The 18,017-nt window shown below is 43.1% G+C and overlaps 1 protein-coding gene across 1 annotated transcript in view; it reads right to left on the minus strand.

Annotated features, from left to right (window-relative positions):
* LOC142924428 (uncharacterized) overlaps positions 1–18,017 on the minus strand; it is a 357,538-nt gene that overhangs the window by 150,534 nt on the left and 188,987 nt on the right. The window lies entirely within an intron of this gene.

The following is an 18,017-nucleotide window of genomic DNA, read 5'->3' on the forward strand; positions in this document are numbered from 1 at the left end:
CCAGCACCCTCTCTTGGGTACTTTGTTGTCGAGCGCGATTACGACGGAGAGAGCAGGCAAATCTGCTTCAAGTTACGAGTACTACATTCACATTCGGGTTTTCACTTGTCCTGTATTTTCTCATGTTGAGGCACCGGTCCTTGAACATCTGTAAGTCTCCCCAAGACATTAAACATCCTGGACTTTTGTCAGTCCCAAAATGACATTGACCTTTCCTCTGTTTTGGTGTTGTCAGATATTCTTCATGCTCATGATAGATCCTGGTTTTGTGTTCCTCGGAGGTGAAAACCCGAGTTCATGTAACGAGTGGGACGGGGTTTGGAATAGCAGTAACCACTGTAGCAAACACACCATCGTTTTCCTAAGAGGTAGTGTGCAGCATGAATAAGTGTCAGTGACAATATAAAAAAAGAGTTTCTTAATATGTCCCAGCAATTGGCATGATCCGTCATATGCACAATTAAATTACACCCTTGATTTCTAACCAGAGATGTATAAATGGGGAGTGAGATAACCTGGTTAAGGAATGACGCATACAATCAATCGTTGAAACATTTATAGGTCATTAAATTCAGTTATTCCTTATTTTACATGCATCGTGACATCCAACTCAGTGCTATGTACAGCTGGCTTTGTTGAGAAAAATTGCTGACTAATTGCCACAGGTGATGGGCGGCATTGATTCTGCAGGCATTATACGCATGCAGTGCTTTGTACAATAGGGAAGGGCTGTAATGTGTTGAGAGAATATTCCAATCCCAATGTGCACAAAGGCTTTTTGGTTTGGGTAGAATTCATTATGGAAAATTGTGGAATCAGGGTTTCATTGTGGAGGGAGAGAGTCACTTCCCCCTAAGGTCAATGGCTAACACGTGTATTGCTTTAGTTTAGTTATTTGTCCTTGAAGAACTTTGGGCTTTGCAGATAGTAACCTGTCTTAAAAAAGAGAAATATAATTTTATTTCAGAACCCATGGTTTTAGTGGTATTGAGAAATGTTCTTTCATGTTACCCATATTATGTCACGTAACAAACAAAAAATCCCAGCCCCCAGGCCTTCAACTGCTTTGGTTTTGTTGCTTAAGCAGAGCGTTTGATGTGGTTTCACATGCAGAGGGACACGAGACAGAAATAAAACCTCCCCCACTCCCACTGGTAGCTGTACTGAAGAGATGCAATGCGTGGAGAATAGTTGGCCTGGGGCTACAGTCACACTCTCCCATTATGTCATAAATCACGAGACATTTAGAGAGCATAAAATGGTGTGAGGATCCACTCTTGTCATGGTTAAAAAACAATGCCATGTAATAACGATCATAATTATTCACCCTGGAGGCAATGCTCTGTCTGTAATAAGTTGTCACAATGCTTTGTTTCGAGTAAATGTGTGTTGGCATGGTAGTTGGGAGTGGTTGGGGAAAATAGGGAGAGGGTTCTGATAGTGACATGTCATTTGTGCTTTACCGCAATGCTTTTGTACAAGTGAACTAATGGTAAACTAACAAAATCACGAGAAAGGTTTTTGGGTTAGATCACGTACATGCAAATTTGTCGACACAGCGAATTAGTAAGGGGTTGGCACGTGAAAACAACGTGCCAAATTTGTTAATACTTCAGCACCACCGGTGTGTTAGAGAGTAAACTCACAACATTTACAATTTGAGTCCAACTATTCACTGGTCATTACAACCAGCTTCATCAGGCCATTGCCAAGATTGTAGGTGGGATTACGACACATTTATATTTACGTGATCTAACCCAAAAAAACGTTATCATGAATAATATTGGTCGCGAGAGCCTACTTGTTATAAAAAATAAATAAACAGCCACAATTGTGTGCGCTGTTTTTGCCACCTTACTTTGAACCAAAGTCAATAGAGTACAAGGATTTTGTGACGATTTCTTTCTTGAAATGCATCGATGAGGGTCATTTATTTACTTAACTTATTCATACTAAAGGACATTGGACGAATAGCTGTGTTTAGAATCAGGGGGAACAAGGGAGAGAAGGCGACGTTGTGTTGATGGCTCATGGGCTTCACTAGGGCTTTAGTACCAGCCTCGTATCATCAGACCTAACTCGAGGGGACTCTGTGCCTCTGCTGAGGGCTTATTCCCCCTTTTATCAATATGCAAACTTCACTCCATGATATACAAACTGTCTGGGAGGGAGGGGGGGGGGTACAATTAAGCAATGTGTGCCAAGCCTTGCAATACACACACACGGGGTGAGAGGTACAGCAAAATACACGATAGGCAACAGGCACATCACTGCATTACTAATTCTGTACGGTGTGTAACCACCAAATCCACTTTTTATTGTTTTATCTTTTTATTATTTTATTGTTTCCCTTCTACGTGACTTTACCGAAAGAACCAGGAATATGAATCCCTGCAGTCACGAAAGCTATAAATCAAAATCAAATACACTTTGTTGAACACTGTGGTGTGCGCTCACCCTGAGTTGTTGTATGTCGTCCCCCCCTCCCCCCACCTTGTTAAACATGGTCAGCTTCTGGGGATGCCTGGTACTGCTCTTTCTGTGGTGCTCTTCTTAATCCAGTGGCTGCACAAAAGAAACAAATCGATTCTTGTTTGATAATATAATGAACGGGATCTACTTTACAATTTATATTTTTGACTAAGTTGAGACCAATTTGTGATATAGCAGTTGTTATTTAAAATCTGTATTTTTCATATTGGACTAGCAGTGTTTATTTGTTGAGCTTTATCATCGTTTGTTATTAGGTTTAAAAAAAAATTCTTATACCTAGATAATCCTTTGAGATGGAACGTCTCCCTCGCAAGGGTGTCAAGGGTATATCCAAATTGTGCTTTTCACTAGGTTTCTATAAGAGGCAGGAGTTAATAACTCACCCTATTGAATGAAATGCACCCGGGAGGATGTCCACCGAGGAGCTGTATTGATCAAATCAGCTTTCGTGAAGGTGCGAGGTGGATTATTACATTGCGGGATCGTGAGAGATGGCGATGGCTTAGGGAGGCCTCATTATACAACAGGTGGCTTGACCATGGCTGCTGTTGTTGATGATCCTGAGAGGCAATTCTACACTGGGCAGGATAACCTATTTTTTTAAAATAAATTTTATATATTTTACGATTTACTATTTTTATTTTACCAGGTAAGGCCCACTGAGCTAAAAAAGCTCTTTGGCCACAAATTATAGCTCAACGGCTTATCATGTGGAAATTTATATCAGCCAGATACTTGAAACGCATGTTTCTAAATGTGCATGGCAAAACTGTAGGACCTGGAGAAAAATCCACGCGCCCGCGGGGAGAACACGCAAACTCCAAATATACAGGCGTCAGGGTTGGGATTGAACTCACAACCTCCTGCATACCAGGCGAGGGTGATAACATCTCTCCACTGCGGAGTAAAAAAAACTAAACTTTTAATAGCTGGCGCTAGCATCATGTAATTGTGATTTACTTGTTTTTGCAGTTTTCATTAGATAGGATGAGAGCCTTGTACATGCAATGTGGTGGTCATGTGACACGCATGTGAGGCGTGATGGGCGTTGTGCCTTTCTGCTGCTCTTTGTGAGAAACAACTTTGTTTGTCGTTAAATCCAACTCTTCAGGCAGCTAAGCATCACATCGTTAAAAGAATGGACTCAGTCGATGACCCCGCAGAAATACGTCTGCTCACCCAGCACTGGAAGGGACTCTTTAGTCCTTCACAATGCTGGTTTGTGACATCAATTAATCATTCGGTGAAGTCTATTAAAACATACCCAAATTGAATCACATACTAGGATCTCAAGTGCATCGCGTTGGATGGACTTACTAACGGCCTGCAAACAGCACTTCTGTTTAACCAATTATGTTCCATAATAAATACACCCTCTTGGACAATAACTATTACAGCCCCTTCTTACTGGCGGGTTTGAGAATAACAGTTTTGATTTTTAGGAACCGATGTGTAATGAATGTTATGGGTAAAGGTGCAGCCTTGTAACTAATGCTCACACCACTGCTGTCAGTAGCATCTCCGCGAGAGGGAGCTCGAGAAAGCCCATCTTAAAGATATTTTTGGCCTAGGTGGGAGTACCCACGCTTTACCCCACCACATGTGAGCTCCCGGCCGACTCACCTTGATGTGCTAGGTGGGCAGCAGCAGGGTGATACCGTTTCCTGAAATTTGCCCCATTATTTCATCTGCTACGCTGGGAGATCGAACTGGTGCCCTCTGGATTGTAAGTCCAATGTGATAACCATTATACCACAACAGCTTCCAATAAAATTAATATCGGGGCAAAAAAATATATTCTACATATTTTCCTGCTGTGCATTGCTATAAATTACAATGTCCAATTTAACCAATGTAAGCCCCCCCCCCTCCCTGCGGATATTTATTGTCCACGTTCTAACAAAATAACAATTTATCTCTTGATTGAAACATTTGCAGAACATAGTTTGATGAAAATAAATACAGCGTTGACGTCAATTGTAGTAGAGCATATTACGAAACATTGCGCAAATGCGACGTTAAAATGTGCAGTATATTACAGCATTGTGTACCAAATTAAAGTTAGCATAGTACCGTCACGTAACTAGACAGCGTATATTAATCTCAATGATGAAAACAGCAATGCAAATTTAAATTGCCTTGTCGATCTAATGAGCACCACACATGTTCAAATTTTAATATATTACAAAACTGATAAAAAAAAACACGTATGTATGTTGCAATGAAATAATAACAGAATTACAGAAAGTCGCAAACTCTTCAAATAAAATAATAGCTGTGTAAAGTTTCGATTTAAAGCTTTCGTGACTGCAAGGATTCATCTTCTTTGGTTCTTTCGGTAAAGTCACGTAGAATGAGAATAAAATAATAAATTGATAAAATAAAATAACACAATAATATTCTCACGACGTTTCGGCCACAACACAAGCGGCCTTCATCAGGTGAAGGGACGAGACTGTCTCCAGCGCTGTCCTCCAGACAGTCTCGTCCCTTCACCTGATGAAGGCCGCTTGTGTTGTGGCCGAAACGTCGTGAGAATATTATTGTGTTATTTTATTTTATCAATTTATTATTTTAATCTCATTCTACGTGACTTTACCGAAATAACCAAAGAAGATGTGTAAAGTTTATTTATGGTTGCATTTACCAATGTAATTGTGAGCAACGCAAGTAATTTATACAACAATACGATTTGGGTTAATATACGGCATCGATATGCAGCTTGAAGGTACAAAAGGGGGAACGTGTGCGACATGATAACGAAAGGGCCACGGGCAGCTATGGGCAGGGCAGCAGAGGAAGGTCCGGAGCCTGGACATAAAGTTTATTGTCCCGCACCTCCGCTTAGCACTGTTGGGTAATTACGGTGCGAAAGAAGTTCAGCATACTTACGTACAAACGGGGGCAGGGAGCCGACTGCACGGATGACTGGGGGGGGGGGGGGGGTGGAGTTGTGGACGGCCTCATGAGCAGCAGTGCAGAAGGAGTCGGGGCGCTACGGTGGCGAGATGTTCGCTACCCCGCCTGGTATACAGGATGGCCGTGGGTTCCATCCCGACCTGACACCTGTATATTTGGAGTTTGCGTGTCTCTCTCCCTGTGGTCGCGTGGATTTTTCTCCGGGTCCTCCGTTTTTTTTCTCTGCACATTTAGAAGCAACATGAAATTTACTACATGATTTGCGACTTCGTGGCCCGGTTGCTTCTGAAAGAGAGCTATATAGCTCAGTGGGCCTTACCCGGTAAAATACAAAAAGTTTATTTTAGTTACCCTCCCATGAAGCGGAGCAGAGGTTGTTTGAGGGTGTTGCTTAGTGGCCCTTTTTGCTGACCGATGATAATTATGTTAATGACTCATATTATTATTTATGCATTGATTATAATATGCCGCCAAGATCCCTAACCTGAAGCAGCCTTTACTCGCCTCCCTTCAAATTACTCAATGTGCCAGGTCACATCGGATCTCGGAAGCTAAGCAGGAAATTCAGCCTGGAATGTAGTTGGACGGGCAATCAACCTGGATAAGCAGGGATATGTGGTGGGCAGCAGAGAATACTATACGTGAATGCTTCCAATAGTCACTAACTCGCACTGACTAGCGTGATAAGGTATGGGCTGTAGCAATCCCCACGACCTGCACAAGATCTCCTGCAGTTCTCAACATCGGCAGCCGGGGTTGCAACATACGTTATTAAGTCGATGTTTACCACTGCTATGATGTGGCGCTGTCATTAAACATTGAACACTGGTTTATAATACAGCTTTTTTGTTGTTGTTACATCGCCAATTCGTTACTAGTACAGCACACCGGTGTGTTGGAGAGCAAATCCACAACATTTATAGATCGTGTAAATATATACATGTGCTCGTGGATTATTATCCGTCGAATTGTCACGTTCTGTTCACATGATAACCCTTACTCGTTGGCTGTGTCGGGTGGTGGCGGGTTTTAACGACACATTTGATATATTTACGCGATCTAACTCAAAAAACCCTCTATTATGGATGATATTGGTCGCGAAAGCCTACGTATTAAACATTTGTAATCTGAGTACGACGTTTCGCTAGTAATTACAACCGCCATCATCAGGCGGCAGCCATACCTGATGATTCCGGTTTACGTGACAAACCTTACTAATTGGCTGTGTCGGGTGGTGGCGGGTTTAACGACACATTTATATTGACGTGATCTAACCCAAAAAAACCCCTGCATTATGGATGATATTGGTCGCGAAAGCCTACGTGTTAAACCGAACAATGGTTTGCTGAACCGAGGACTGACACATTGAGGACGGTACAGTGGACACGCGTACACCTTAACCCTGACATTCCTGCCACCTAGCTCGCCCAGGGAACATACATCGGGAGGGAAACGTTTGATCTAACTGAAATGGCTTGCTGTGTTAAGAGCAGGAACCAATTCATTTATCTGCTGTGGGACTTGGCCTTGCCAGAAGGTTTTGTGTCGACGCAAGCTTTGTCATAAAAGGGATCTTTCGCCTTGTTTACTCTCATTGTTGGCGGTAATAATGCGCATTAAGTCGCGGCGTCGTTGACATTCTTATTTACAAGTTATTTCCGTGACCCAAATGACTATAGTTTTACATCGGAAGCAAAAAAAAACAACTCACAACGACGTCTTGCACGAGAAAGGTGCTCGTGGGTGCGCGTCACCATCACAGTGATCGCCAACACGAGGTCGTAAATATATTTGGAGAATGTCCGCGATCACAACACTTGGGTTGCTGTTAATTAGCAATCGTTGAAAACATTTGTTGAAATTTAATTCGTTAAAATACTGTGATTGAATTCTACTCTGGTATAACATAAAGTGGTGACGTTATTTTAGATCATTACAGGTCATTAAACTCATTTTGTCTTTGGTCCAAATTAGTCTAACATTCTCTACAACCTGCATCACGAAATGCATCAGTTCTCAATACATTACATTTATCTCCACGTGTATGAGATTTTGTTGTTTTATTTTGAGTTTCCATGAGTCTTACGTGAATCCGGCCAGGTTGCTCATCGGTTGAGCGGTTGCCTCGCAATCGGAAGGTTGTCAGTTAAACTCCTGGTCGGGGGTTGACTCAGCTCAATATCCCTCTGAGGTCGAGAGAAAAAATACTACTTCGTGGGGGAGTTAATGGTGGTTGTCCAATGGATAGACTCGCCCCTGCCATAAGAATGCAGAATTTACAGCACATGGTCGTAGCTGAAACAAGGAGATAAGCAATACCTCTATGCTAATTTGAGCAAGAACTCACGTTGACTTTTTGACTAGTCTTATTCCATCTTGACTTAAAGCTTTCGTGACTGCAGGAATTCATATTCTTTGGGTCTTTCGGTAAAGTCACGTAGATAGGTTCAAAGAAAATAGGAAAAAAACTACGACGTTTCGATCACAACACAGGCGGTCCTGATGACGATCGCTTGTGTTGTGATCGAAACGTCGTAGTTTTTTGTTGTTATTTTCTTTGAACCATCTACGTGACTTTACCGAAAGACCGAAAGAATAATCTTATTCCAATTGTGCTCTCAGCACCATGCCATGAGATTGTGTTCATTGAAAACTCATGCAGACCAATGTATTACCCTTATTAGAAAATGGCTCGCAGAAGGAGATATCATTGAACTACTTGTGAGAACCCTTCAAGTGACCACGTATCCACACTCGGGGGTGCTGAACTTTTACAAGCCCCATACAGTTGAGATGTTTGCCACATGACAGTCACACCATATGTTGTAGTAATTCGAGCTGGAATTTTTGCCAAGTTAAGTGAAAAAGTTATTTAATGTAGACAATCCCCTACTTCTTGTTTCATACGGCTGATGTAGATGCATTTCACATTCAGGTGGTCAAGCCAGATAACCACGTCAGGAGTAGCGGAGTGTACTGATGTTATGTCTCCTTCGTATTTGTGCATCGGGCTAAGACAATTACCTCACTAAACATGAGAGCACAGTTTAAACACAGTTGGCTTGACCCTGGCTGAGGCAGATACCCTGATTTTCCTCATTTGGTGGGCCCAGGCACGCCGGTCCCGGGTAACTGTGATTGGTGCTTTGTACTGGGCTCGTGTTGATTAGGGGCCGTCCATAAATGACGTCACGCGATTTTTGACGATTTTTGTCCCCCCCCCCTCGTCACACGGCGTCACAAAAAGTCATACCCCCCTCAAATATGACGTCACAAAGCTCTGCCCCCCCCCAAACCATAATTCCATTTTGAAAATAAAACATGCTTCAAATCACTTTAAACTATTGTTATTGTAGTGCGTATTTAATGTGGCGCTGCACTCTGATGTTGTAAGAGAAAACATGTATTAAAAAGGAGGCATTGGAAAGCTGAAATTTATCATAAAATTCACTTGAAAATATTCAACATCTAACTAAAACTGCAGATGTTCAGAATATTATATTGAAATTCTCTTATAATTATAAAATATTAAAAGTAATTATAACTATCAAATAAATGCTTGAAACTTTGTAGTAGAACGAAGCAAAATGGAGAGTACAATTATAACAATGACATATTCATTCCACAGAATGAAAAGCCCTGGCAGAATCATTAGAATCAAAATGTTGAATAACAATCATTATTTTTTTTACTAAATGTATGCTTCTCCATTCTCCCATGGAGAAGCAAAATGCTCCTTCATGGAATAAATGAAAGGTGACCTCAGTAAATATAAATAATGAAATAGTTAATAATGAAAATTAATCAAAATTAGTGTTGTTATAAGAATTATATGGTTTATATGGATTTAAAGTTGCTTTTTTATGTGACGTCACATTTTTCAAACTCCCCTCGTCACACATCGTCACAAATGTCTGACCCCCCTCCCCCCCCTAGGTCTGTGACGTCATTTATGGACGGCCCTTTATCAATAAAAACATGAAAAAACAGTTGGCCGAAATCTGGATTCAAACCTCATGACCTTAGCTGTGCTGGCTCGGTGCCGCGACTGCTGAGCTACCTGGTGTACCTTGAGATTTAGTTTATTTGCTTTTTCAAGAAATGTTGCTGCATCCAGCGAGTACAGTGAATAACACAGGGTACATCTGTGCTGGGCAGGTGTGAAAGTGGCTTTAGTAGAATGGGGATAGAAAAGCCATTGATTGCAAACCCGATTATATATTTAAAATAAACAAATCTTACAGGTAGGACAAATGCCACGTTCCCTGCAAATCCTTAACCTAAGGAAAGTGGAAAACATTTCCGAATCCACATCAGTACATAAATCCGATTACTCTGTGGTTATAAAAACCGAGCTTCAGCATGCTTTTCTCGTGTTTACATAAGGCAGCAAAAAAATATGAAAAGACTATATTCATTGATAGATAAACAAAAAATGATATGAATGCATTCCTTCTCAATGGATCGTGGATTGTTTCGAATGAATTTGGTATTATGTTTGGTCCTGGGCATGTACAAGTTTGTAAAATACTGTGCCGTATGCATATGTATTTTGGAGCTTGCTTACAGGGCTTCTCCCATCAGTTTTTCCAGGAGAAAAATCATGTTTGTTTGTATATTAGATATTTACAGTGTGTGTGTGTGTGTGAGAGCGTGTGTTTCATGTGGAAACAGGCAGAATTACGAATATTCTCTCCGTGCAAGAAGTTGTATTTGGAAAGAAGCAGGGTGGTTACGTTCATGCTTGCAGCTGCATACAACTCGTACACATTTTTCTTGCAGAGATTATTTAGTTTGCCTGGAGCCAAGTCTCCTTCCTCTGTGTGAGGCTTTTTATGTGTATCTGTGCTGGGTTAGGCAGTGATCTTTGAACTTCAATCTTAAAAGCTCTGTCGATCAATGCAACCGTCACAAGGGACATGGGGCTGTGTACACCCCATAGACTGCTAAGATTTGGAGTAGCTGAATACAAAGTCAATGTGCCAAAGTGTAATTGTGAAGACTAGAAAAACAAAAGTACGCTAGGTAAAGCAAGGTGATGAAGATGTTGTCTAAAACAAAATAACTCTAGGAAATAATTTTTTAAAATTGTAGTGCGCACAGTATTTGCTGACTCTCGTGGAGAGAGAATGACTCAGAAGTGCTAGGAACCACAGACAAGAGGGGAAAGCAGCCACGCCATGTGACGGTGCCCAACAATTGGCCAAGCTTCATGGGCCTCTATATATTAAAATTGTATCAGCCAGTTAACGAGCGTTTGTATGTTGGAGAAAACTGGAGCACCCGGAGAAAACCGAAAGGTGCGAGGGGGAAACACTACCGCACATAGACAGAACAGGTGGGGTACACATGTTTGCAGTACTGTTTTCCCCTGGAAAGCCAGGGTATGGCAACCTCAACGCCCATGGAAAAGGAGTTTTGTAACATTTGTGCAATCCACTAACCCTCGCCACCTAGATGTTTAAACCGGGTTCTCAATTGGAGCGAGTCGATGGTCTCATCTCAGTCACCGTTTACTGAACAAAAGCAGCACCATATTAAATATTGTTTTCACTGAATGTTGGTAAATTGCAACACTGAGAATTGAAAATATAGGTTGACAAACATGTATTTGTTGCAGGGCAAGTGGGCCCTTTTTGGGGATTAGAGGTCAGAAATGGTTACGTGATATCTGCTCTTGCGATCCAAATTCATGCTCTGCTGTGCAAAAGTTCTGAATGACATGATGCCAATAACACAGTGAGGATACAAATCGGGGAAAAGACTAAAAGCTAGTCTATGTAAGTTCGTTAGGAAATGTTATTGTGTTTTGAAATGTATTGTATTCTGTTCACTGTGGTATCATAATATTATTTTATGACTGTTTAAATCTCCACCATCACCACCACCACCACAATGGGTTTTGTAAATTTTTAATGTGTTGTTATATTTGATCGCTCATGAGGGGAGAAAGACCACACTTTTTAACGAGATTTGTCAGGCAAGTGGTTATAGTTGATGTCTGCGGATCAAGTCCAGTCAGCAGTGCAAATCAATATTCAGCCATTTAATGAAGGTCACTGCTACCTTGTAAAAATAAGTGAGGGCTTCACTGGATAAAATAATAATGCATTTTGTTTGTGAGCGCTTTTCTGAATACTCAAAGACACTTTACATAAAATCATAAAAGCAGCAAAAACAACATCAAATGGTAAAAAACACTTTAAACACATCAAACTTAGCTAAACATTAAAAGCAATTTTTAAAAGGTGAGTTTTAGTCAATGATTTGAACGCTGGAAGGTCGGTGCAGTCACGGATTTGTTTTGGGAGAGAGTTCCAAAGTGAGGGGGCAGCTATAGAGAAGGCTCTGTAGCCCCAGGTTCGATGCTTGGTCCTGGGAGGTGGAGTCAGGAGGTTGGCGTCAGATGAGCGAAGGCTACGGGATGGGTTGTGGCAGTGGAGCAGGTCAGTGAGGTAGGAAGGGGCCTGGTCATGAAGGGCTTTATGTGTGAGGAGGAGGATTTTGAATTGAATTTGTTGTGGGACCGGGAGCCAATGGAGGTTCTGGAGGACAGGGGTAATGTGGTCACCGGTGCGGGTGTGAGTGAGCAGACGAGCAGCAGAGTTCTGGATGTTCTGGAGTTTATTTTATATTTTGGTTGAGGTGCCGTATAGGATGCTGTTGCAGTAATCGATTCTGGAGGTGATGAAGGCGTGGATGAGGGTTTCTGCAGCGGAGAAAGAGAGTGATGGGCGAAGTCTGGAGATGTTTTTGAGGTGAAAAAGGCAGTTCTGGTGATTTGTTTTATGTGGTGTTCAAAGGAGAGGTTATTGTCAGAAATGACTCCAAGGTTGCGACTTTGGAGGGATGGAGACAGGGTGTAGGTGTCGACAGTGACGGAGAAACTGCGAATGCATTTAGTGATTGATTTGGGACCGATGATGATCATATCTGTTTTGTCGCAGTTAAGTTTAAGGAAATTAGTGTGCATCCACGATTTAATGTCAGCGAGGCAGTTAGAGAGAGTGGAGTGGGTGGCGGAGGTGATGGATTTGGTGGAGATGTAGAGCTGGACATCATCGGCATAGCAGTGAAAGTTAAGACCATGGTAGCGAATGACGTTGCCAAGGGGAAGCAGGTGTAGTATGAAGAGCAAAGGACCAAGCACCGAGCCCTGGAGGACACCTTGGGACAACGGAGCGGTGGAGGAGGTGCAGTTGTTGATGTGGATGAACTGTTGTCTGTCGGTGAGATAAGATTGGAGCCAGGAGAGGGCGGTGCCAGTGATGTTGAGGGTAGATTTGAGGCGAGAGAGAAGAATGGTGTGGTTGATAGTGTCAAAAGCTGAAGTGGGGTCCGGGAGGATGAGGATGCTGAGGTGACCAGAGTCTGTGGAGAGGAGGATGTCGTTGGTAACTCTGAGGAGGGCTGTTTCAGTGCTGTGTTGTGAACGGAAGCCGGATTGAAATGGTTCGAACAGGTCATTTGAGGAGAGGTGGGTTTTGACTTGTTTGGCGACAGTGCGTTCCAGTATATTCGACAGAAAGGGGAGATTGGAAATGGGCCGAAAGTTTGACATAATGTTGGGGTCAAGTCCAGGTTTTTTGAGAATGGGGGTGACAGCAGCCAGTTTGAGTGAACGTGGGATTGAGCCAGAGCTGAGAGAGGAGTTAATTATTTTTGTGATGAGTGTGGAGATAGCTGGTAAACAGTCTTTGATGAGGTGGGATGGGATGGGGTCGAGGACACATGTTGATGTTTTCATCCCTGTCAAGATTTTAGACAGCTCCCCCGGCCACACTGGGGAGAACTGAGACAGTGGCTGAGAGGTGAGGTGGGGCGAAACAAATGATAGAATGACAGAGCAGACAGTGGTAGCAGAAGAAGAGGACAGATTGGTGTAAATGGTGTCAATTTTGGTCTGAAAGAATGATAGAAAGGTGTTGCATTTATCAGTTGTGAATGAGTTGACGATATTGTCACTGGCTTTGAGAAGTTTATTTACTGTGTAGAAAAGAGCCTTTGGGTTGGTAGAACCAGAATGTATGAGGTGTGAGTAGTAGGTGGACCGGGTAGTGTTAAGAGCTTCCTTATACTGCTGAAGGTAATCTGTGTAAGCTTGTAGATGAACAGTTAAACCAGTTTTCTTATGGAGCCTTTCAAGCTGACGCTTACGGGATTTCATTTTGTGCAGAATAGAAGTGTACCAGGGAGCAGAGTGAGTGAATGAGACAGTTTTTGTTATGATGGGAGCCAGATGATCGAGACTGGTGGAAAGTGTTTAATTGTAGTAGTTGGTGAGGTCGGAAGGGTTTTCAGTCTCGGGTGGGGGGAGGAGGATATTTTGCTGGCAAGAGAGGCTTAAAGGGCAGGACTAGAGATGGATTTAAGATTTCTGAAATAATTTGTCCTTTTGTCCTTGGTTGTAGAAATGGGAAGATCAATGTTCATGGTGATTGCGAGGTGGTCCGAGATGTTGAGGTTGTGGGACTCGAGGAGCGGTATGGTGAGACCAGTAGAGCAGACCAGATCCAAAATGTGACCACGGCTGTGGGTTGGAAAGTTGACATGTTGGGTGAAATTAAAGCAGTGTAGCAGTTCCAGGAATTCAGTAGCAAATGTACGGTCAGTGTCAATGTAGATGTTGAAATCTCCCAGGAGCAGAACAGAAGGTGAGATGGCAGATAACTGAGTTAAAAAGTAAGAAAAGTTAGAGAGAAAGGAAGAATTTGGTTTGGGGGGGTCGGTAGTTTATGGCAGTGACCAGAGGAGTGGGACCAGAGAGTTTGAAAGTGATGTGTTCAAAGGACTGAACAGCAGGGATGGAGATGGTGGATGTTTTAATGTCCTTTCTGTACACTGCAGCGACACCACCTCCCCGCCCCTCAGATCGGGGCGCAGAGCGGAGATTTTTTGTTCGAATATAACAGTGCAACCATCATCTCGACAAACCAGTTCAACAAGGAACAGCGAGTTCAACAAGTTGTCAGCCCGGCGAGCTGCAGAAGAGTGCGGCGCGCGGCAGGCCTGGGGTGGCCCCGCGATCAACTGAGAATGGCGAGGCTCGCCGAGTGGCAATGTATCAACGAGTGTGAGTTCAGAGCTGAAAGGCAAAGTATCGCTTAAAGACCCTTATTTCTACATCGAGTGTCAGCTTCCAGCTGCTGCGTGACCTGCACGAATCAGCAAGAGCGCCTGCTGCCAGCGGCCAAGCGTGTGCCGACTTGGCCCATCCAGCAGCGGAAAGAGCCTGCTGTCAGCGAACCAGAGAGAGCGCGTTCGGGCATCTCCACAGAGAGAGCGCAGTCATCCAGCAGCGGAAAGAGCCTGACCAGCCGCCCGTGAGCGAGAGTGTCAGCGCCATCGAGAGCGCTGTGGGCTCGACTCACACTCACACCGGCCAGCACCAGCTGGTAACCAAGACACGATTGAGGAACGGCGACCAGCGGACGGGCTGCGGGCGTTATCTGACGACGGATCATCGCGCACCGACGGCGAGCGTCGTGACGACTCTTCCAGCCAGCTGTGGACAGAAACTGTGGCCGCCCGTGTGAAAGAGGGAGTGCCATGCTGTCCGTATGATACACACATCCTCACACCCCCCCAACGCTCCGCAGGGAACAAACACATTTTTGATAAGGGATGCCCAACCTCGGCGTTTGCTTAACGCAAGAAGATCAACAACACTCACACATTAATACATACAAGAAGACTCATGATAAGTGCGTCAACTATTAGCTGATAACGAAGAACATTGCGGCCCATTGAGTTACGTGGATATGGTCACTTAGAAGTATTTGAGTCGTTCGTTTTTTTAAATTGCATAATCTTGCAGATGTATCCATGAATGAACATGACAAATCTATTGACCGATATTTGTGCTTTTGGGAAATAATAATTGTTCAATTGCCTTGTTATATGAATATCGTTGCATAATAATCAATCGGCCTGCTGCCCTGTTAGCAATGTGAAAAGAATTGCATTAAGGGTTGCATCTGATCAATAATGAGTGCAGTACTGCGTGGGCAATTCAAGTATAATCATTCACAATAGAGTATATAGGTTTTTGTTAGAATAGCGTGCCTGTATGTTTTAACGACTTTCTCTCTCTCTCACCAACTGAGCTCGCGTTACGTGGTGGAATGGGTCACATGTGCCGTTGTCAAAGTGAAACAACGCTGTCGTTGATGATACTGTGTTGACATTGTGTTGAAATTCCAAGCCGAGAGTTGCATCTTCTAGAGTTAAAGTTTAGTTAGAAAATAAAATTGATTAACGCAGAAGTGGTTGTGTGTTTATTTCCGAAATTTCATGCATAAGAGCTGTATCCTGCGTTGAGATCTGAATCTGGAGACCTGACATAAATACACATACACTCAGTAAATGTTAAAGCGAGAATAATTGTATTATACTGATCGATTATATGAAGTTAAACAACGAAGCCGAGTTGACTCTGGCATGCTCACAGCACCTGCATAACTTCATACGATTAATTGCATTATCCCGATTGATAACCGACCCTCGTCAACGAGGCGGGGCCTAATTATCATAATGGCTTACATTAGCATAAACACACACTTGCATAAATGAATACGATTATCTCTTAATTAGCATAATTTATGCCCATAATTACATCAATTAACATACTTTAGGTTAATTACACAACTTTCAAAATTTCATTAAATTTTTCTTATTTTCATCAAATATTCATAACCTACATATACAACACCAGACCCTCAAGATGAATTGGTACTCGGAAAGCTGTTTCTCCAACCATGGAAAAACAACCCCCTGAGACGCCGATCAAAACCATCACGTTACCATACATAGCAGGCATTACCAAAAATATTTCCAAAATCTTAAACAAACACAAGATCCAGGTCTGATTCAGTACAGTACACAAAATCCACGATCTAATCCCATCTGTGAAGGATGTCATTCCTGACATGCTATATCCTGGAGTCTACATACTAAGTTGCACCAGTGGTGGGTGTTACATTGAGGAAACGAAACGACATATCTCGGACCGTGTCCGCGAGCACAAGTCAGATCTGAAGCACGGCAGAACCAATACCTCTGCCGTGGCTGACCATTGCTATAACGCTGTGGGCTCTCATGATATTGTTTTTTCCAAGACCAAGGTACTCTGCAAACCTTCGGCTACTATCAAAGGTTTGTTCATGAAGCCATCCAGATATATAAACATAACTTCAACCGAGAAGATGGATACAAATTGAGCAATCATTGGAAGGATGTTATTAAGCAGGTAAAACCTTAACTACTTTATGGTGTTGCCTTCATATCAGCATCTCCAGTTTCTTCAGCCTCCCACTCCCAGCCCCGCTCATTTCCCCCCGCCTCTTGGAATTTTTCCATGCTTGCCCTCTTCCTAATCCCTCGAGCAGCGCTCCACTCCCACTCCCCCTACCCCACATCCCCCTCTCTATCTCTCCTCCTTGGCTCCTCCCCCCTCTCTTCAGCCTCCCACTCCCAGCCCCGCTCACTTCCCCCCCCCCCCCCCGGCATTTTGCCATGCTCGCTCTTTTCCTAATCCCTCTAGCAATGCTTCACTCCCCCTACCCCACACCTCCATCTCTATCTCTCCTCCCTGGCTCCTCCCCCCTCTCTTACCTATATTGCCTCTTGTTACAGCAGCCCTTTTGCCCACTTCCGCAATTATTTCTTGCTGTGGTTGTCCCACCTGATGACGGACGCTTGTGTTACACCCAAAACGTCGTGATTTAATTTTATTTTATACCTACGTGACTTTACCGAAAGAACCAATAAGTATGGATCCCTGCAGTCACGAAAACTTCAAATCTAGATTGGTTTCCGGCACTGTTTAGCACTGGTTTACTTCATATTTATCTGAATGTAAACAGTTTGTCACCCTGGGAGGGATACATTTAGACACATGTTCTCTTTCCATTGGTGTTCCCCAGGGTTCAGTCCGAAGCCCACTTTTGTTCTGCATATATATGGTCCTACTTGGCCATATCATATACCAACTTGGACTGTATTTTCATTGTTATGCTGATGAAGCTCAAATTTACTTCAACATTGAATCCTCCCTCAATGCAGCATCTTGGGTGTCATTTTCTCTTGTGACCATTTCGGCTTAGATGCAATCTCACTTTCTTCAGTTAAAAGCTGATAAGACAGGTGCTGCTTTTTGGGTCCCATCATCAATTGTCTAAGGCTGGCTCGGTCAGTGTGTTAATTGATGGCCACGATGTCGGTGCTGCCGAGACAGTTTGCAACCTTGGTGTTGTCCTTGATCTCTCACGAACCTTCGAAGTGCACATTAACAAGGTTATTAAGGCTGCCTTCTTTTATCTCAGAAATAGTCAGATTGCACCCCATTCTCTCGTTATTGGACATTAAAAAAGCTAGTCCACGCGTTTGTCTTTTCACACATATTTTTGCAAACCGCCTCCAGTACGTGCAGAATGCAGCTGCCAGAGTTCTTACTCGAACACCAGTTACTGAGCACATTACTCCTGTACTTGAGTCTTTCCATTGGTTACCGGTCAGGTTCCGATTGGAGTTCAAGATCCTACTTCTCGCTTACTGTACATCCGTGACCTCCTCCACACGTATGTCACAACGTGAGTTTTTCGGTC

The sequence above is a fragment of the Petromyzon marinus genome, chromosome 13 (genome assembly GCF_048934315.1).
Source record: "Petromyzon marinus isolate PM22_M1 ecotype Great Lakes invasive population chromosome 13, UKy_Petmar_22M1.pri1.0, whole genome shotgun sequence".
Classification (NCBI taxonomy): Eukaryota; Metazoa; Chordata; class Hyperoartia; order Petromyzontiformes; family Petromyzontidae; genus Petromyzon; species Petromyzon marinus.